Raw genomic sequence first — 23539 nt, forward strand, 5'->3', positions numbered from 1 at the left:
ATATTGTTCTTATTTCTTCCATCCTTAGGAGTCACCACATGTTTCATAGTCTGGATAACATACTACATGATGATGCTTAAGACATAACATCACAAAGGTCAGATCTGCTGATGGAGTACCAATTAGTTTTGTTTTAAGACTCCTAGACAAGAGTTGGTCCTAAGATTACATGTAAATTCCTCACCTGATTGCAGAATATCTGGAACCTTTCTAACCAGTTCAGTCTCTAGTTTGTCAGTCAAGGATAAGTAATACTTTGTTGTGACATATGAAGACAGAATGGTCATCAAAATTTAATCTTTATGTTGTCTGTCCTTTTCACTGAATGTTTGAATTATTTTATAATCTAAATGGAATCAATATTTTGGTAATGGATGACATCACACTTCACTTATTATAAGCCTTCACTTGTCATTCAAGAAGATCCCATAATGTGGATAGATGCCTTGCTCAACACACAGGCATTCTTAGAAATGGCTAGAGATAGAAAAGTTTAAAGTCAGATAAAATTTGACAAATGTTATTCATACAGATAGTTAAGTAAATTTTTTAAAATCTGTAAAATGTCAATATTTCCTATCTACCCCAATCTCATGTCCATCCCCTTCTGAACACCCTGATTTGTTCCACTGGATTACTGTAGCAGTAGACAAATTTTATGTTCATGACCCATCTCTAAGAGTGCTCCAATGCATTATGTATTCTGCGTATTAGACATCACATTCTTGACTTGCACAGTCTGCCAAACAACCTCTCTTATGGTTCATAATGAAGGTTTTCATAATTAATCTCCAAGGATTTCAGCATATCAACCTCACAACTCCTTGGATAGTTGTCATCTAAAGGCCTCTTAGTTTCTTCCCAATGCCAATTAAGTTTTTATTCTCTTGTCTCATACCATTCAATTGCAAAATTGAGCTAGTTACAACTCTGGCTCTTGATCCTGCTTTGCAACCTAGACTCAGGCACATGGAGATAATAAATACTCCAAATTTATTATGAGTTATCCAAATTGTCAATTTCACTGCCCTCTAATGCAGATCCTGCCTATCTTCCCTAACTTGGTAATTGAGGGACTCTCTGCTCTAGTTTCAGTCCTGTCTCTTCCCCTCAGTTACCTCTCTTTCTTTACCTACATTTTGGCACTAATTACTAATGTAGTGTGACTGAGCTATTGTAGATTCACTCATTGGTTTCCTGTCTCTGTTTTATAAGAATTCCTGAACCTCTAACATGGCTAAAATCTTTTATTAATGTTCTTCACACGTCCTCTTGTCTTATAAACTGACTGAAAGTTAATTTCACACTCATGTTCCCATGCCTGAGCTAGAGTTTTCAACTCCTAATATAGAGTCTATGTCTTAATATGCAAACTTAACTTGAAACGTTACAACACCTAGATTTTTAATCCTGCCATCCTTGGACTGATCCAACCCTCATTGTTTGCCCAAACCTGCTTCACATAAATGCATGTTTTTTATACAGTGTTAATAAATCTCTCTAAGTTGTTTTCAAGGAGCTCAGTCAGTATATTTAGAACAATTAGCAAAGTTGCAATCATAAAAGTAATCTCAGTGTCCCACTGTTAGAAAATCGTGAAAGTGCAACTTCATTAAATCAGAAAACTCCAGATGTATTATAAATTCAAATCACTGGATTTAATGTCCTTAATTACTTACATCTTTATCAAACCTCTTTGAATTCTCATGTCACTTAATAATTCTACCACTCTTTTGTAAGTAGTATATACAATTTTGTATGGTTACTTAATGTTATATATGTCATGTTAGAAGTTGCTAACTAGTTTCATACTTATGACTCCCATAGCTTATTTATGACCCAATGCATATTGTTAGATTCATAGAATGTATTCAGCAGATATGTATTTAATGCACATCAGTTCTTTTACCTACCAAATAGTGTAAATAAACTGTAAATAATCAGATAGCTTCTTATTTATATCAGATTGAGTTTCAAGAGGTATTTTAAATTATGAAAAATGGCCTTAAAATATTTAAATTATTTCAATCTATGAGGAAAGCAATTCAAACATTAAGGCTAATCCTCCAAACGAACTCAATCACTAAAAATAACTCTATAACTTCATAAATGTTTTAAATAACAATATGCAGAGCATATGACATTTAATTATAGTCCAAACTTTACCCGAATGGTAACACTTAAGGTCTAGTATTTTCTATGTAAGTTCCTCTCTTGGGTTTCTATATAATCATTTCACACTTTGGGGGACTATGCATGTTATTAAAATATTAAAGAGATAAAATCATTCTTTTAAAATATGGTATATTTGTTTATTGAGGCAACAAATATGTTTTTACAGTCATTTATTTAATGCATTACAAGAAAAGTCAAAATAAAACATTTTAATTTTTAGTGAATTTTCTGTTCATCTTTATAATGTGCAATGTCAGATTTAAATGAAAATATAAGAGCATTTAATTCACATGAGAATTCACCAAAATTATACAATTTATATTTCATAGCTTACACTTGCATATGGATTTCATTCTTTCTGGAACACTGAAAACTCTGCACAAAATGACCTCAGTTGTTTTTATTCAACAACTGATGCACACATTTTCTACCAACTCTTTCAAACTTTCAGCTTGTTGATAAGTAAGGAGGAACTGAATGGAAAAGGAAATATGGGTTGCCCTAATTTTCCCTTTTCTTTTATGTCATCATTTCCTCCGTAAATATTTGGCTAATACAGGAAAGTAACACACATTCAAGAGAATACATGATAGATTTCTTGATAATTTATGTATTTTAGAATGTCTTCTTTTCGTGTTAGAATACAGTTTAGATTTGAATGGAAAGCATGGACCTTTGGGGCTGTCAGCACCCCTGCTTACTAAGTGGTAGACGTAACATGTTTATCTTGTGTTTGCTCTGAGTCTCACTGATATTCCATGCGTCCTGGGTTCAACAGAATTCTGTGTTTCTGAAGCATCACAAATGCCATTGTACCTTGCTTTTTTTCCTCAATATTTTGCTTTTGAGATTTATGCTTGTAGATTTGTATGAGATTAGATTATTAATTTTGAGTGCTATAGTTATGAAATTCTATTATATTCACATACTACATATACATTATTATATTGATATTAAATTGGTTCCATTTCTTTACTTTGCTACCACTATTAGTGCTTCAATAAATGGCTTTGAGCATGTTTCTCTTTAGACTTTTGTCATTGTTTTTCTAGGTTAAGTACCTCTAGAAATGGAATTGCAGGATCAGAGTGCAAATATTCATTCAATCTAATGTACATTGATAAATTACACTTCAAATTTTAGCACTTTATACTTGTGTTAGTAGGGCATGAGAGTTTCCTTTTCCACATTCTTACTAGAATGTCTATTTATCAGATTTTAAATTTTTTGGCCAGTCAATTGGTGATTAATAGTAACATAGTTTAATATGCACTTCTCTACTTATTAGCGAGGATGGACATTTCTTCATATATTTATTGGCCATCTATTTCTTTGAAAGCCCTTCATGTCAGTTATCCAGTGTCTTTTTCAGTTCTTTGCTTTTTCTTGATGACATAGTAACTCTGTGTATGTTCTGGCTACTAATCCTTTGTCAGTTATGTGTATTGCACATATCTCATTTAAGCATTTGACTTATCTTTTATCTTTGTTTAAAGTGGCTAAAATATAGAGATAACTATATCAAATAACTCTCCTTAAGCTCTGTGATCACCATTGTCCTACAAAGTGTTTGACTGTTGTTAATGTAGTCACATTTTCACTCTTTTAAAAAATGTTTTATAAAATTGAGGCTTTTAAGATAAATCCGTCTCTACTCTGACATCATCGTGGTATTCTTCTAGATTTTCTCCTAAAGATCAAAACTCAGGATAGCTAAACTTTCTATAAAGGACCAGAGAGTTAATATTTTTAGCATTGTTTATTGTTTTAGACATGTCTATTAATAGTTGTTATATTTAATGTGTTTTACTTATGCATGTTACATAGTTACATTTATTTTTCTTATCCAATGTAAAAAGCATTAGCTTTTATCAGGTAAATATAGTCAACTTATTTTTGATTCCTGATAAATTTGAACATATTCCTACAGTTTTAATTTGTGTGCTGTATTTAAAACACTTTTATTTGTGTCTTTATTTCACCTTTCCTGACTTTTCCTACTTTTATCTAAATTTGTTAATTCATTTTTCTATTCTTCCTCCTTCCTCATTTATATTTGTATAGAGATCCCTCATATTTTAACAGACAGATCTTACTAAAGATCTGAATCTATCAGGAACTTTATCCTGCTAAGGAAGAATACATGAGACTTAGAATGTGTTTTAACATCAACTCCATTAATATCTTCCACATTGCTGTTCTCTAGTTATTTTATTTTATGATATTTGTATCATCCCCCAGTTAGTCATTAACTTTTTTACAGTTAAGCCATTCTGAGGTTTACTGAAATGTTAACTAACTTCTTATTTCAGAATTGCTTCCTAGATCACTTTTTTTTATATTCAATAAACTCCCTGCTGAGTTCCAGACACTAATAATTTTTTTTCAATTGAAACTCGATACTAGAATTCTGAATATTTATTTCTAATTAAAATTACTCTAATTAATTCTCAAGTTGAAGATATTCTTTATTGGCATCTATTTTGTGATAATATAACCTGTCATCCACGTAATTTTAAGCATATCTAGGTAATCTTCTTTCTCTTTCTTGATAATTAGATTTCCCTTTGTCTCTGATGAAACATCATTTTTCTATGATCTCCCTGAATATGATTATTTTATCTTGCAGTGGAATCCTGTGGTTCTCCAACACAAAGACACATTTTCTTTTACTATTTCTAGTAATAGCAATTTAACCTTTGAATATTAACTCTTTCTCCTTCTCCCTTGTATTTATTTTCTTCTTTTCTAGAACTCCAATTATATATGTTATATGTCTACTCAATCTAAACTCTATGTATTTTAACTTCTCTTTCACATTTTGTCTTTATATAAGTCTGAATAGTATTCTGTATAATTGCCTGAAATCCATAATCTCTCTTCAGCTATATTTATTCTACTCTTCCCTCTTATGCTCAACTATTAAGGTTAATGACTGTTTTCTTCATCATATAAATTCAATTTAGCCCTTTGGGTAATCTACCAGTTTTTTTTTTTTTTGCATGATAATTTATAGTTAGAATAAAGTCTTGCCGGGGTGTGGGGAACCCTACAACAGTGACAAGTTTGAAGTCAATTAAATGTATTTGATGTTTCTGCTCTACCCCAACTGCAACACTTCAAATAACTCTCCTTAAGCTCTGTGATCTCTTTTCACTTGTGGAGCTACCATGGACAATGATATGGGATTCACCCAGACCCATGCTTTATGAGAGGTACCCCAGGATTCTGAGAGAGGCGAAGAGAGATGCGGATCTTATGATTCATAAGAATCACTGTAGTAATAAGGATCTCTGGAATTTAGTGCTTGTTTTGCCACTACATTGATATCTACTTTGGATTTGGTGATTTGGTAGACCTCTTCTATCTTCATAACTCTGTTACTGATAAGTATTATTCTATAGCTCCAGTTCTGTCAAAATTTACCTTTCCCATGCTCTCATTCTTTCAAGGTGATTAGCTGGTCCAGCTTCATGGATATGCACAAATACAGTTGCACAAGGCCCTCTGATCAGAAGAGCCCCACACTAGGTTTAATGTTATGCTGTCACTGTCTTGAAATTGTCAATAATCTTATTCTAGAACTTGTGCTTTTCGAGTAAAGTCCAATGGCACAATGAAGCATGTGCATAGAGCAAAGACGTGCAAGATACATGCTTATCATTTTTTGTCATGCAATCACATTGAAGGACAGTTTTATTTGTTTAAAATACATTTTTTAAAATGGCTGAACAAAATAGTTTTTAAATTATAGTAATTAAATTAATTAGTATACAAAACAGTAATTAAACTAATTCAAACGTTAACTGACAACAGAGAACCTGGAAATGGGAGAGGTCTTAGGCACTTTGAAAAGTGATAGCAAAAGAAAGAAAAAGATTCCGATGTGGAAAAGGATTGTCTGCTCATAGAGAACAAACGTGTAGATATCAAGGGGAAAAAGGGCGGGTGGGATGAATTGGGAGATTGGGATTGACATATATACACCACTATGTATAAAATAGATAACTAATGAGAACCTGCTGTATAGCATAGACAACTCTACTAAATGCTCTATGGTGACCTAAATGGGAAGGAAATCCAAAAAAGAGGGGATATATATATATGTATAGCTGATTCACTTTGCTTTACAGCAGAAACTAACACAACATCGTAAAGGAACTATACTCCAATAAAAATTAATTAAAAAAAAAAAAGAAAAGGATTGTCTGTTTTTATTCTCATGTTCCGTGAGCAACACTCCCACACTAGTACGACCAGGTGCACAAAGGAAAGATGTTGACTGACAAATATGCTGAAAATTTTCACTTTTTAAAAAATATTTATATATTGAAGTAGAACTTGCCAATACCATGGGATACCTTATGAAATCAAGCCTCCCCGTGCTATATAATGATTAAGACTGTCTGGACTTGTTATCTGCTCAGGCGTATTGATGAGCGGGGATATAAGCCAAACTTCATGGGATGGAGACATGCCCTGTTTTTGTGGAATTCTTTTAGTGATACAGACTTGAGTATCAGAAAAAAAAAGAACTGAATTTTTTCCTTTTAAATTTTCATATGAATATATTATAGGGATTTTCAGTGTTAGAAGATCACATATATGTTGTCTACAAAATTCTGGGGGAATGAAAATATGAAGAAAATATATTAATTCTCCTTAAGTATCATTCAAGTATAAAAACAACAATTATACATCATCCTTTTTTTGAATAAAAATAAAGTAAAATAGAACTCAGGAAAAATAAAACTCAGTGATAAAATCCAGGAAACCAATAGATTTATTTAAATATTTTTTTTAAAAATCCAGGAATGGAGAAATTATTATAAAATCATTGTTAATGAGCATAGATGTCACATATTTATAGCAACAATATTCAATAATTTAAAGAATTATCGTTGGAGAAGAAAATATAAAAATTTAGGAAGGACTATAAAAATTCTGAAAACTTTGTTCATTTAAGAAAAGCAGTCCATCACTCCCTAACACCATACACAAAAATAAGCTCAAAATGGATTAAAGACCTAAATGTAAGGCCAGAAACTATCAAACTCTTAGAAGAAAACATAGGAAGAACACTCTATGACATAAATCACAGCAAGATCCTTTCTGACCCACCTCCTAGAGTAATGGAAATAAAAACAAAAATAAACAAATGGGACCTAATGAAACTTCAAAGCTTTTGCACAGCAAAGGAAACCATAACCAAGACCAAAAGACAACCCTCAGAATGGGAGAAAACATTTGCAAATGAAGCAACTGACAAAGGATTAATCTCCAAAATTTACAAGCAGCTCATGCAGCTCAATAACAAAAAAACAAACAACCCCATCCAAAAATGGGCAGAAGACCTAAATAGACATTTCTCCAAAGAAGATATACAGAATGCCAACAAACACATGAAAGAATGCTCAACATCATTAATCATTAGAGAAATGCAAATCAAAACTACAATGAGATATCATCTCACACCAGTCAGAATGGCCATCATCAAAAAATCTAGAAACAATAAATGCTGGAGAGGGTGTGGAGAAAAGGGGACACTCTTGCACTGCTGGTGGGAATGTGAATTGGTTCAGCCACTGTGGAGAACAGTATGGAGGTTCCTTAAAAAACTACAGATAGAATTACCATATGACCCAGCAATCCCACTACTTGGCATATACCCTGAGAAAACCAAAATTCAAAAAGAGTCATGTACCAAAATGTTCATTGCAGCTCTATTTACAATAGCCAGGACATGGAAACAACCTAAGCGCCCATCATCGGATGAATGGATAAAGAAGATGTGGCACATATACACAATGGAATATTACTCAGCCTTAAAAAGAAATGAAATTGAACTATTTGTAATGAGATGGATAGACCTAGAGTCTGTCATACAGAGTGAAGTAAGTCAGAAAGAAAAAGACAAATACCGTATGCTAACACATATATATGGAATTTAAGGGAAAAAAATGTCATGAAGAACCTAGGGGTAAGATAGGAATAAAGACGCAGACCTACTGGAGAACGGACTTGAGGGTATGGGGAGGGGGAGGGGTGAGTTTTGACAGGGCGAGAGAGAGTCATGGACATATACACACTAACAAACGTAGTAAGGTAGATAGCTGGGGGGAAGCAGCCGCAAGGCACAGGGATATTAGCTCGGTGCTTTGTGACAGCCTGGAAGGGTGGGATGGGGAGAGTGGGAGGGAGGGAGACGCAAGAGGGAAGACATATGGGAACATATGTATATGTATAGCTGATTCACTTTGTTATAAAGCAGAAACTAACACACCATTGTAAAGCAATTATACCCCAATAAAGATGTTTAAAAAAAAAAAAAAAAAAAAAAAGAAAAGCAGTCCATTTTGTTTAATAATTTGGACATTTTAAAAATGATGACTTCAAAAGGTTAATCATTTTCAGAATGTCTTTTCTTAATTTTACATGTTAGTTTTAGGCAGCATTCCTCTCATAGTTAACAAATAGTAATCTGAATTTTACTAATTCCTCCATGTCTGTATTTTTCAAAAATTAAGCAATAAAAAATTTGGTGCCCTTTCTTACAAAATTATTTCCTAATTCTATTTATTTATTAACATAGCTACCTACTCATTCTTTTCATTTTCATGAAAGCATTGTGTGATTTCTGAAAGGGTGTTCAACAAAGTGCTCATATACAGAGTCGTGAGTTGGAGTTGGATTATACCAGCTCAGATGAACTAATTGCTAAACTTTCAGAAATTTTGTGAGCTGGTTGTTAAACTATTGTGAACTAGAAATTGGCCACACTGGGAGTATTCCCATCACAGAAATTGAAAAATACTACAAAATAAAGCTTTTTTTTCCCCCTCCAGACAACCAGTTTGCTGAGACACTATTGAACAAGATGCTAGGAAATAAAGTTATTTATTTCTTTCTTTGAATTGTTTCTTCTGTTACCTATTAGTCAATGAACATATATGATGATAATAAAAACAGGAAAGGTATATTTTATAAGAGCAAACAAAAACTACATCTCTAATATTTGTGAAATCCTTTTCTTCTTAGGTCCCACCCATTGCAACTGACTATCATTAGGATTACACAAAACATGATTCTTCCTTCACATATAGGATACAATTTTCGTCGTCTGGAAGAAGAATTTCATCTACTTACTTAAACAATTTTATGTACTATGATTCCCAGACTTTACAGAAAAAAAGGGCAATTTCAAAAATTCAGAAAATGTAAGTAAAATAAGACTTTCAATAAACTCATTTCTAGGCTACATTTGAAGAAAAAGAAAAAGACCTTAAAAATACTAGAGGAAATATGTGTGTTGTTGTGAGAAGGAGTTTAACTCTTGGGATCCCTGATTTTATTCCACAGCAAAATTCTCTAGCATTGTTGCTCTTTATCTGTTTCTGTATTTTTCAATTCTAATTCCTCCTTGACATTCTTAAATAAACCTATTGGTTCTAATATTCATGGAGGGTGAACTTATAAGTTTTGTGCATTGAGCTGTCTAAAGCCATTTGTTCTTCTTTTGTTATCAATCTTTATAAATTGTTTTATTCACCAAATAGAACTAGTTGTTTTGTTCTAATCAATACACATTTTCTCTGAATGCCTTTCAAGTTAAATTTAATACCACATTAATTTAATAATATATCCAATATTTGTGGCAAAAGAAACAAAATTTAGGATTGATTGACTGATTGATTTATACCCTGACTAAACTCACAAAGTATCTTGGATGGCTTACAAGAAGAACTTCACTAGTTACTACCTTCTAGATTTTATCTGAAGAACTCAAACTTGCAAGTAACATTGATAAGAATGTGCAGTGAAAATATTAAGAAGATATCACACTAGTCCTGCACAAAGAACATGTCAAAGCATCAAACCAAATTCATTTTGTGATCACAGTCTGTGTCCTAGCCTCTCCCATAACACCCAATCTCTCTCCCGAAGAAAATGCCACACACATAAGATTGAGTTGTTCTCTCTAGTCAACAGGAGGACATTCTGGGAAGGATAGAGTCTCTTCTGAGTGATGACTTATTACACCTCTAGGTATTCCTAACTTTGAAAAATATACTTAAGTTAGTTAAGTTAGTATATTTCACCTTCCTGATTTGTTGGTGGTCTATGTGTTCGTCGCTGTGAAGGTATTCTCTTTATTTAATTCTACCTTCTTTAATACTTGTCTTAAGTGTAGCTTTCTTTTCTTTGTGGTACGCGGGGCTCTCACTGCTGTGGCCTCTCCTGTTGTGGAGCACAGGCTCCAGACACGCAGGCTCAGCCATGGCTCACGGGCCCAGCCACTCCGCAGCATGTGGGATCTTCCCAGACCGGGGCACAAACCCATGTCCCCTGCATCGGCAGGCGGACTCTCAACCACTGCGCCACCAGGGGAGCCCCTTAAGTGTAGCTTTCTTAATTGATGGAATTGAAGCACCAGGCTTCAATCTACAGTGTCCCACCTTCATGTGTTTTATCATCTGCCCTGACATCATAACCCTCCACCACCCCAGATGAAGATATTTGAAATCCTGTTTTTCCTTTTCCCCCTTTTTAGACAGGTTTTATATAGGATTGATTTAATTTATTCTGAAAGCCTAGAGATCTTTTACACACTTAGCATAATAAGACTTACAAAATGAGAACAAAAAGTGAAAACTGGAGATCAATCTTATTAATGAAAGTTGTACAATTTCTGTATTTTCATGCAAAATATGTAATTCCAGGTCCTCATCAGATCTTGTCAGATCTGTTAATGCTGCCATGTTATGAAAACACAAGTGTTGAGGTTCAAACCAGTTGTTAAGGTATGGAAAATCTTTAAGATGAAATGGTGGGCACCTATCAATATATAACAAATACCTCATGATCAAAGACACTTTATTTTATATTATTCTAATAGTGACTTTTACAGACTTGCCATTTGTCTTAGGTTGCTAGAAATGGCCTAAAGTTGGAAGGAGATTTTAGTAGTTTAATTTCACAAGCTCTTTCCTATCACAACATGATAACAGAATCTCCACCTTGATTGCAAAGTATTTTCAGGAATCTACAGAGGGTATCTCACAAGTACCCTTGAATTGGTCCACCAGAAATAGCCATCATGGGTAAATACTTTGTCCACTCTTAATCTTCTGGCTTTCTTCTTCTTGGCCTTTGGAATTTCTTCAATGTACTTCATTATTACCATTACTGTGAAGACCCATTTAAAATGATAGGGCTGCCATTTGGGCACAAGTGTTCAGAGACAGCCTTGAAAACATGTACAGATACATGTCTATATCCCAGTGTGTCATACTTTCTTACTTGGGAAGCTAAGCAGTGCCACTTGTACTTGGTTCTAACAGGGTAATTCACAAATAGAGACCCTTCAGGTTCTGCCTGCAGTTCTTCTCACTGTGGAACTCAAATACCACACATAATAACAGGTTAGGCAGATACTATTCTGCACATCTTCTTTCCCATCCCTGCATATTCTTCTCTCTCTTCAATAATCGTCTCAAATCACCTGTTCCTCATGCAAACAAAACTACAGGATATGGATGCCTGATGCTGCCTGCATGGCCACTCAGTAGAAACATCCCAGCAAACATGTACCAACTATAGTCTTAATTAAGACCCCTTCCTACATCTACATGGCACTTCAGTAGGTCAGAATGACCTAAGGTATTTATTTATCATTCTATTGCAATATTTTATTTTTCTGCTCTGGATTAGCTCAAACTTGCCATCTCTCTTCTTATCAGATTCTCTTTTTTGGGTGGGGAAGTGTCAACTGGATATTCTCCTAACCATCAGTTTGTCTTAGGATTCACTAGCAGCCCATATTTTCCTACCCAAGCCTATAGCTCCACTTACACCCACTCACCTACACCACTTACCCTTAACTGACATCAAGCCAATTGCATTGCTGGACAGTTCCAATGACTTTCTTTTATACCTATCTGTAAGTGTTTAGAGCTATAACATTCTTAGAGTGGGGCATAAGATCACAGGCAAAACTTCCTAGAAAACAGGAGACAAATCTTAAAAAGAAGTAAGGCCACAGTATTTAGAATTGAAATTCTCAAGGGGATTTTTCAAGTTCTTGGAGGCTAGTCTTAGAAGAAAAATAGCTTGAGATTGTGTTCCCGGCCCACAGATTTCTCTCTCAGCCTCAGCAGGAGCCTGTTGTAGTATATTCTGCAGCTTTTAGATAATAAACATTTTAACAACTTGGAAACACCAAATCCAGTTCTATTATTGACAGAAAGCAAGAATGCAAATCAAAGCTATGGTGAGGACTATTTTTCTACACTCACAGGGAAAACAACTCTGAATAGGAAATACTTTCTGAATCTGATTCACTGTTTACTTGGAAAGTAAAATACTAATCTCTGGCAAAGAATATTCCACATTTGGATTCAAAAAGTTTATAAATGGGAATCAACCGTACACGAGAAAGTGATTTTTTCATGCAGTTGCTGGGTGAGAGGCATTTATGAAAGTAAATGAAGTTCTGTCTTGAGATAATGAGACTACAGTTGCCAAGAGAAGCTGTGAAATATTCGCTATAGATCTTTTTTTCCACTTGATACTATTATGTAATTATTTTTGGAAAACTTTCAAAGTGGTGGTGATTTCAATGCCATAAAATAAATAAAGGGAAGGGCAACAGTTCCCAATTAAGATTGGAAAAGTAATAAGAGTGAAAAGAATATGAAGACCCTTGCCAGCTCCGTATTATATTTTGAGAAGCAAATACTGAAACTTTTTTCTTTCAAATGCCGGCAATTATCTACAGCTCCCATATGTAGTTGCTTTTTTAAAATCTTAAATTAGAAATTAATTTAATACATGTGCAATGGGCAAAGATAAAATAGTCTACACTTCACATGGCTGCCCACATCCCTTTCCCCAAAATTATCTCCCAAGATATTCTCATGGCCTGAGGGTCTTCCCTCTGAACAGATATATCCAATAATAGAGCTTATGAGAGTGACTTGCTTTTGAAGACTGAAGCATGGATGCTTGTGGTCCCACTGCCATTGACTCTGGATTTTTTGTTCTTTGTTGTATGTGTGTATGTTAGACTTAATTTTTTTAGAGCAGTTTTAGGTTCATAGCAAAATTGAGGGAAAGGTACAGAGATTTGCCATATTCTCCCCTTTAGTGGCTTTTCATTTTTTAAGAATTGTTTTTCCTTTTCATTTTTGATCTGCTTTGTCTAGAACTTTCTACAGTCATTATAAAGTACTCCTTTTTTTGTACTTCTTTATCCTTCTATCTTCCTTATTACTATAGTGTGCGTTTTCACATTTACCTTTCTGACCACATCTGTGTGTTTTTTTACTAACTCCTATTCTTTCTCTCCTTTCTTAGATATGGCATATTCAAAGGTTTAGTCCTTGATTGTCTGCTCTCATTTTTTTTTTTTTTCTGTACGCGGGCCTCTCACTGTTGTGGCCTCTCCTGTTGCAGAGCACAGGCTCCGGACGCGCAGGCTCAGCGGCCATGGCTCATGGGCCCAGCCGCTCCGCGGCATGTGGGATCTTCCCGGACCAGGGCACGAATCCACGTCCCCTGCATCAGCAGGCAGACTCTCAACCACTGCACCACCAGGGAAGCCCTGTCTGCTCTCTTTTATTCATGGTCATTATCTTCTCTTCATACGTCATAAATTATCTGTGTGTTTGAGTCCTGAAACTTTTTCAATAACTTAATTTCTCTTGGATTTCATTACTTCTTTAGGGTTTATTGTTGGTTGAAAAGTTTCTTTCTAAAAGAGCTTTCCTGACTCCTCCTGTTGTAAAAGAATAATTTTTAAGCAGCATTTTCTAGCATATTCAGAGTATATTACAACAGTTTGTTTGCAAGAACTTGAATGTGAAGAAGGTGCATAAGTGGGCAGTGGTGTGTCATCTCAGATCTGCGAGCTGACCACTCACATGTGTACACAAAGGGGAAAACTCACCTTTAGGTGCTCATCAAATTCCAAGTTCAAACACCTAGTATATGTTTAGGTAATCTAATTAGGGTACAATGTGAGTTGGTTGCTCTCTGCAATGTGATTCAGGCTTACAAAACTGATAAAAGATAGAAATGCAAAAACCCCCAAATTTATTTACAATAGCTAAATATAACTACAAGAAATGAAATATTTACCCTCACTGACTGATCAGGGCATTCTTTTTGATGCAGATAAATGCAATTGGGAGGTCAAATTATAATCAGAATTCTGATTGATTAGTATAGAATTTCTACATTAAAACAAATATGAATGCCCCTGTGTGTTAAGATCTCTGCCAGTGTTTGGGTCTCTGATTTAACCTGTTTTTATGTTCCCACCTGAATAGCATATTTTTGCCTTATTTATTGATGCCTTAAACAAGATTAATACCAAATATTATCCTGGAACGTATCCTGAATTTTAAAGAGCTATGAATATGGATGATGTGCTCTTTCTAAAGGCTATTTTATAGATTAAAACTTGGAGGAACATCTTATTGTCTTATTTTGAAATGCAGCTGGAAGAGGTAGCGGGAAGGGAGGGAATGGATGCCATGTACCTTCCCAATGGCTATTTTGTCTTATACACCAAGTGTTCTTGATCATTTGGTATAATACCTCAGGAAGAAAAAAAAAAGTAGAAAATCAACAAATAATATTGGAAAAAATAATAAATAAAATGAAGAATTAAATGAATTGTTTTTTTCCTCTTAAACATGAAACCTTGGGGAATTACAGTTATGAAAATTATTAGAAAATTCTCTAAAGACCTAGATTATGGTTCCATTTCTGCCACTTTATAGATATAATCATGTTCATGTTATATATTTGAAAATTGGGAATTGTTTTCTTATTATTTTTTATACTCACATGAGAAGAAGTGAAACAGAAGAATTGTAACCTAGAGATAAGTTTTCTTGAAAAGGTTTTTTGTAGGGGCAGGGCCAGAGGGAGTGAGCAATAAAGTATAGAGAGAAAGATTTCAAATGTCTTATTTTCAATCCAGGATTTAAATAAATAGAACTTACTCTATCAGGGGGAAATACTATCATTTTATCTACTTTGTGTATTGTATCCTTAAGCTTAATTTAAGGGGGAGCAATAAGGAAAGTGTGGAGCAGGAGACTTGATTTTGTATTGTTCTGTCCTGAGCCCATTAGTGCTGACAGGATTTCAGATCATGAAAGAATCCTAGCAGAGCTCAGAAACCACACCAAGATCTTTACCTGTGAGACCAGTTTGCTTAGTTCTTGTTTCAACAGCACAGGTCATTCAGACATTTGCACAATTGAATGCCTTATTCTGAGCATCTCTTTGGCCCAGTAACTATTTTTCACTAGTTTCTAAATTTAAGGGTCTCTGAGATATAATTAAACCTATGTTCAAGCCATGAGATGCATATATTGCCATAACTGGCATTCATTCAGAGGTCAGGCATAGAAGGTACTTACACATCATCTTAGTTGGTCACGTTCTAACTTCTTCCCATTGGCCTTAACAAAGTCCCAGCACACAGTCTAACTTCCATATGTCCACAAGAGATTTAGCATTTTGATTATTTTGTGCAATTCATTCTTGAATCCCCATGACCTCCCACCCCAGTTAGAAACAAAAACAGTTCTCTTGAAACCAATCCTTTAATGTTCTATATCAGTTGTTATTAACGCCTGGTCCTTGGATCAGCAACATCAGTATTACCTCCTAATTTATTAAAAGGCAAATTCTCAGTTCCCATTCCAGATCTACTGAGTAGAAACAGTTGGGTAGATTCCAGCTATCTATGCTTAAGCCAGAGTTTCAAGTGATTACAATGCATGCAAAATTTTGATAACTGCTGCTCTAATACTGTTACATGAGTTTGGACAACCCATTAGCAATTCCTAAATAGCAGTAGATGATATACTACTATTATACATATGTTATCACATACTGGTAATTTACAAATGTTAGTAAATCCACAGATCTAGATCTGTAGAGTTGAGAAAGCTCAGCATTTGAGTAAATTCAAGTATCTGCCAAAAAATAAAAAGCTGAAATAAGTTCATACTTCACATTTCATATTCCAGCCAGGATGACATTTGATACTAGGAAAAACATCTAATAGAAATTGGATCTATTTTTTTTAATGTTGGGAATCTATCTAACATAAGCTTCAAAAACAAAATAAAATCAGACACAGCATGCATTTAAAAGACAATGGTAAGGCTTCCCTGGTGGTGCAGTGGTTGAGAGTCCACCTGCTGATGCAGGGGACATGGGTTCATGACCTGGTCCTGGAGGATCCCACATGCCGCAGAGTGGCTGGGCCCATGAGCCATGGCCACTGAGCCTGCGCGTCCGAAGTTCCACAACGGGAGAGGCCACAACAGTGAGAGGCCCGCGTACCGCAAAAAAAAAAAAAAAAAAAAAAAAAAAAAAGCAGTGGTGTGGATTTGAAGTTAAGATTTCCTACATTCAAAACCTGCTTCAGCTACTTAAAACTTGTGACAAGCTAAGGGATTTACAAGATTGTGTAGAAGTGGCATGTGATAACCTCTGAAAGTTTCTGTAACAGAGATCCTGGAACAGAATAAGTATTCATTATGTACTTCCAAAACCTATGTACTCCAAATTAGTACCCAGTATGTACTCTGAAACCTAGATTTTTAGTGCTTTCTTTCTTTTGCTTGCGTGAAACTATATTAATTTTTGAGACCTCATTGCCCCAACTCTCTAACTCAATCTGTATGAAATCCACAGACATTTTATCAAAAGAGCAAAGCAACCCTCTCTTGAATATTTACACTTATATTCTCAAGAGATATATGCAAATGCACAGGATGCCCTTGAGGATTTTGCATTTGGATCTATGATTGAGGTAAAATAAGCCAAGCATATTTTGTTTGTCAGTATCCTTGTGGCAAAACATCTGAAGAAACTCAAGAATTGTCATTGCTGTTATTTTCCTGGACACTGGCACTGCATTTCTTTTCCTAAAGAGCCTTAAAAATTGTCTGCTGCAGATAAAATTATGTAAATGTATTCTTATTTACTTGTACAACCATATAATTGAGCTTTCTAGAAGAAGGAGGTGATGGAAGTTCTGGAGCTCTGAAAGGATGTGGTCTTAGCTTTCCACTATGTATAAAATACACTCAATTATTTTGAGATTGACTGGGTAAATGGACATTGTTATCTCTTCATAAAGATCAACATGATTTTAAGCAATTATTTTTCTGCTTATTTTACCAGGAATAGTCTGAATGATATTTTTTCTTAGCTCTGTGTGTATGTGTGTGTGTGTGTGTGTGTATGTGTGTGTGTGTGTGTGTGAAGTGACATTGAGACCTTGTCGTGGGAAATCTATCTAGCTAAGAAAAAGAGACAGATGGATTCTCACAGAGATATGAAACACCGTCTGGCACAGCAGTGATAGACGCCAGAGAAGGTGAACCTCTGGAATGTTTTGTCCAGTAAGAGTTTTAAAGAACACCAATAAAATGCTAATGAAAAGCCATCAGTGACTCTGTATTTCACGTAAAAGGTTTGGCACATGTAGCATGCTTTTTATGAGACTCCTCCTTAAAAACTAGTCAAAAGTAGTATATTTCCTTTCAGGTTCAAAGTGTGGGGAGAAGGAGATCATCATAACTGAAGGTCAGTTGGCAGCCAGACTGCATGTCACCTTAGGAAACAGCCTTGTTCTGGTGCATTCCTAATCATGCATTGTCTGAGAGCTCTCCACCTCATTTCTCCTCAGGGCTGTAGCCATTCTACTCAAACAGCACTGACTATGCTCATATTAATGGACAGGCACTGAACCATTCATTGCAGAGAAAAGGAAGAGGCAAAAGGCAAAGATCAATCAGCCATGAAGCCTGCCTTCAAAGATCTAATAGCTTGAGAGGCGAGAGAAGACAAGTAAGTCAGTCTTTGGGATAGAAATATTAAAGGAAGAAGAGATGACATCTATGTGAGAGAAGGGTGGAAAAATCCACAGTTTTATCTGGGCAGCATTTAAAAAAAATAAATATAATTTGGATTTCAAGATAGTGTCCTTGGTAGGCCAGCAGTTTTAATAAATCCCTCCCCACGTTTAACCTCATGGAAAGCCTAAAAATAACAGCTTTAGCTGAGCTCTGAAAGATTTGTCCAGGCATTTCTTCCTATATAGTCCTTTATCATTGCTTACTTTCTTGTCATTTTCCTTTTCTAAAAAAACAAAAAACAAAACTGCCTGTTAATTGGGCTTCCAGTCTATACTGAGCTCATTTGTATATATAACTAGTTGAATGGTCTGCTTTTTCTTAATTTATTCTTTAATTCAGTTAATATTAATGAATGATGGGAATGGGAATGGGAATATATGTAATGGAAATAATCACTGTAATAGGGCCTAAGACAAGAGACAAAAGAGACATAGTGCCTTTTCTCATGGAGTTTGTATCCTCTGACAGCCAATGGTGTTGAAGAATGTCTTTCATTCTCGTCTACTCATATTACTATCTCTAAAATTCTTAACATATCTCCATACTCAACAACCTATGTGAACTTTTGTCAGTTTCCCAATGCAGCCCAGATAGGTAATGTGTTGAAGTACAGCTTGTGTGGGAAAAGGATTTATAAATACTAAAATGCAGCCATGATAGAACAGAACACTCAGCAGGCAGGAAAGCACAGAGTAGATGTGGCACACACAGAGGTGAAGGAACATGTAATTTGGAGTACGTGAACTTGAGTAGTGAAAATAAATTCAGGACACAGATCACTGATTACTGCAATACAATGCCAGGTCAAGTGGTTAAGGAAAAGCCTTAAATTCTTCAGGCTATTGAAGAAGAATGAACCAGGGAGATTTCAGGTAAAATAGGAAATATTTCAGTGGAGTATTTGCAAGAATATTTGGACTGTCAAAGGCAAAGGATACAGTTTTTTCAAGCAAATCATGCTAAGGGGACTTTATAAAATGAATGGATTCTCAGCTTTAGTGATGATTTTAGGCCAAGATGCTTTTGAAAGCCAAGTTACACTGCAGTCAAACCCTCTAACAGTCCTGGAATAATAAGCCATTGACCTTTATATCCTATCAAATTAGCTGAAATCTCATCAAACGACTGAGCTGTGGAGTCGCCTTTGTATGTGAAGGCAGATGTCATGTGTGACAATTTGAAGAGAGAGATTTGCTAAAGAGGATAAGGGAGTAGAGGTCTGCAGGTGTTGGGCAACAAACAATGTGTTCTTATAAAATGACTTGAGTTTGGAGAGAGAGGCTTTCAGTGGCATGGAAGTTTCAGAACTTGTTCTTTCTTCATACTTGTCTAAATTCCTAAATTTCCAGCTAAAATATTGCTTTTATCCACTAACACTTTAATCCAGCTTAAATTAGCTTAAGCTGAAGTCTTTTGTTTATATTGTAACATTATACACTTTATTGTTCTACATAAATGTCTACATCTTTCTCCTGAATATGCCATTGAGTATATACGTGGGGACAACTTATTCTATAATCTGCTCAACATTTAGAACAAAGCAAAGCTCCAAATAGAAAATAGCTTGAGATTTAATGATTTGTAAGTTTATGACCAGCTACATAGCTAACTCTTAGAAATCCTCTTTTGTGCCAGGACCCTCAAAGGAGTGGAACCCACAGCAAGAGCAGAATTGGAGCCAGTAGCCCACAGAGCTTGGAGCCCAGCAATAGAGGGTTATGGCAGCTGCCATAGGACTGACAAACTGCAATGCTGGCCTGGAGTCAATTAGAAAAAGATGTTAGTCAAGGAGAAATGTGTTTTCTCTGTCCCTTCCTGAACACGTGCATGCACCTAATTTAATATGATTTATTCAACAGAGTGGGCCACTTAACAGGCCACAGCTATGGCCAGTATCCAATATCCATGACCCCATTAAACCCTAATCAAGTAGGAGGAAATGGGAAGAAAGGGGGGTGATGTCATCTTTTTTTTCTCTCTAGGCTCCTAGGGTCCAAAGAAAGTACGTATTCAGAAACAACACAAATAGAGGTCAAATTATGTGTACAAATTAAATACATAGCCCTGTGACAACCTATCAAATTCTATGTTAAATTTCTGGCAACCTCAAAGTTCTGGAAGAGGACCAAGTACATGAAAGGGTAAGAGAGACAAACGTGACATTTGTATGTAGCTGATGGAAAACTGTCATATACATTGTCTTCCTTGAGAGTCACAACAGTGATATGAAGCTTTTAGATTGTGAGTGCATGCTTTTTCCTGAAAAGAAAGCTAAAGCAAATATAATCATAAGAATAATAATAACAGCTGCCGTTTAACAAATTCTACAGCTACTCTATCAAAGCTCATAAGTGATAAGGCTGTAATTCAAACCAGCATCTTTCACTCTGGGCTTAGGTTATCTTCCAAGAATTTAATCTCTTATAATGCCCAAGATTCTAAACTATATTCCAAATGTATGCTTCTGAGAAAACTAATTCCATGTTCATGTAGGATAGAAGATGATAGCTGGAAATCGTTTAGTGGTTTATTTACTATAGGGTTTATAAACATTTTATATCTACTGCTCAAACCTTAAAATATTAAAATAATTAAAAGACAAGATAAAGGGGTTAGTACAAGCAAGACACTAGTAGCAATAAAAAGCCATAGTTAAGAATGAGGAAGGTGAAATTAAGAAATCACACACTTTTGTACACATACACACATAAACATATATACTACAAAGAGGAAATCCTGTGTCTTTTTAGGTTGTAAACAAGCTGTTTCACATAGTGTAATAATATATACCCATTGTCTTACCTCACACTGAAATAACTTGTTCAAATGATGACTCCAAGGCACTGATAAAAATTGAAATTGAGTTTGGAGTATTCCAGCAAAATAATCATGTAAGTGCATTACATAGTTGAGATTTTCATCTAAAAGAGTTAGAACAGCAATAGCAGCAACAACAAAATAATTATACTTTTGATGGGCTGAGCTCTAGTTCTTTTGCAAAAGCACTAATATGACAGGTAAATGACATCCAATTCATTTCAAACTAATATTTTAAGAGCCGGCAAAATGAATTACAAAAAAATATATTGAAACAATAGCTTATTAATTTTTTATAAAACTAATGAATATTAAGAACATAACAAAGATGCCAACATTGATGATGGAGTAGAATGAGCAATTTATGAAGTTTCCATTGAAAACTACACAGTTTAACAGCTCCTTAGGCTGTCCAGCTGGAAGAGGAAACCACTCCCATGCCTGGTTGTAGCCATCCAATGACCCTCTCTGTTATGTTCTCTTTCAAGAGTAAATGCATCCAATTCATTTGTGTGTAATTGATTTTGCATATCCCTCCTGAGCTGGTGGGCCCAAATTATGTGTCATTCACTTATTCAAATACACATTTCATGTAACTAATGAATGCTGGGGGATGTGACAGGTGCAATGGGATAAAAAGATAGATAAGATTTGAACCCAGCTTTCTAAGTATGTCTTCTGCCTACAGTGTAAATGTATTCTTTTAAACCTACTGAAACCACCCCTATTATTAACTATTATTATTATTAACTATTAACCTATTATTATTGAAATAGTTGCAAGGGGGTGGCATTTTCTGTAATGAACCTTCTTAAATAAAATCAAAATAATAATTACAATAAAAGTAAAACACCTGTATATAAAATCGTCAGTGATTTGTTTAATAGCTATAACATATAACATTGGATGAAAGGGCAGGAGCAACAGGGCTTTCTGGGTAGCCAGAAGGGGAAGGATGAGAACAGCAAGAAATGGAACTTGTTGGCCTACAAGGGATACTGTTAGCAAGAAAAGAGGAGCAGAGGGCCCCAAATATGCACTCTGTTGGCTTCATTTATTTAGGAAACTTGTGCTCTGGAATAATGTACAGCTGGGAGTTAATTGCTTCACACTTGAAATGCCAAGAAATTTTGAAAATGGGGGCACTGCCTTTTCATGCACAAATCAACTTTAAAAACTTCATAGGATATTGGAAAGAACATAAGCTCAAGAGACAGCCTGAAATTCAGCTGTAGCTGCTTTACTTTCTAAACCGGTAAATTTGGGCAACATACATAACATTTTTTTCTAATTTCAAAAATTAGCTTCAGCGTGCTAATAATATGCTACCATTCATGGAGACTTATGACATGCCAGGCACTATTCTAGCATTTTAACTGTATCAGTTCATTCTTTCTTTCAGTAACCCTATAAAGTAGTTACTATTATTAACCCTATTTTACAGAAAAGGAAACTGAGTCACAATGCTTTTAAGGAACTCACCTAAGATTACACAACTAGGAAGTATCAGAGACAAAATGAAATATCAGGACTTCTGTCTCATTTTTTTTTTCTAGAAAATAAAAAAGATAATTTTACAATTCATTTAATGGCAACTGGTAATCATCAGATTAGCAGTGATTATATACAAAAGTTATTACACTAGCCGTGCTGTTATTTCTTAAGGTTGATCAGATACTTAGAATCACAGACATCTCCTACATAAGATGCATCATATATGTCAAACTTGGTTATCATCAGCATTTATAGAACTAGACCTAGGGAAAGAACTAGGTCTGGGGACATATGCATGGTCTTCATATAGCAAATGTTTAGCCTGCCCTGATTATTACAAAATCAGAATAGCGAGAGTACTCACAGGCTGGCTACTTTAAAACCCTTATTTTAACCACTTCAATAGTTTAAAAAGCTACACCAACAATCATGTGATACCACTGCACACATAATTGGAATGGCTAAAATCCAAAACACTAACAAAACCAAAGGCTGACTAACATGTGGAGCAACAGGAAGTCTCATTCATTACTAGGGCAAATGCAAAATCACACTCTGAATTAAAAACTTCTGTTCACATAGATCTCTACAAATGAATGTTTAGCTTAACTTTATTCATAATTGCCGAAGATTGGAAGCAATTAAAATGCCCTTCAGGGCTTTCCTGGTGGCGCAGTGGTTGAGAGTCTGCCTGCCCATGCAGGGACGCAGGTTCGTGCCCCGGTCCGGGAGGATCCCACATGCCGTGGAGCAGCTGGGCCCGTGAGCCATGGCCGCTGAGCCTGCGCGTCCGGAGCCTGTGCTCCACAGCAGGAGAGGCCACAACAGTGAGAGGCCCGCGTACCGAAAAAAAAAAAAATGCCCTTTAGTAAGTGGATGGAGAAACTAATTTTGGTACATTCTTTTAATGAAATATTATTCTGTGATAAAAAGAAATGAGCTATCAAGCCATAAATAAACAAAGAAGAAGTTAAACTGCTTATTATTAAGTAGAAGAAGCCAATCTGAAAATGCTACATACTGTATGATTCCCACTATATGATATATTGAAAAATGCAAAACTACAGAGAAAATAGAAAGATCAGAGGTTGCCTGGGGCTTGA

The 23539-nt window shown here is 35.2% G+C and overlaps 1 non-coding gene across 1 annotated transcript; it reads right to left on the reverse strand.

The window, feature by feature from the left end:
• Positions 1 to 22670: 22670 nt before the first annotated feature.
• On the reverse strand, positions 22671 to 22802 carry LOC116764863. Its single transcript, XR_004353066.1, has one exon. It is a non-coding gene; the product is annotated as a small nucleolar RNA SNORA72 (small nucleolar RNA).
• Between the last annotated feature and the right edge of the window lie 737 nt (positions 22803 to 23539).

The sequence above is a fragment of the Phocoena sinus genome, chromosome 13, assembly GCF_008692025.1.
Source record: "Phocoena sinus isolate mPhoSin1 chromosome 13, mPhoSin1.pri, whole genome shotgun sequence".
In the NCBI taxonomy this organism is placed as follows: domain Eukaryota; kingdom Metazoa; phylum Chordata; class Mammalia; order Artiodactyla; family Phocoenidae; genus Phocoena; species Phocoena sinus.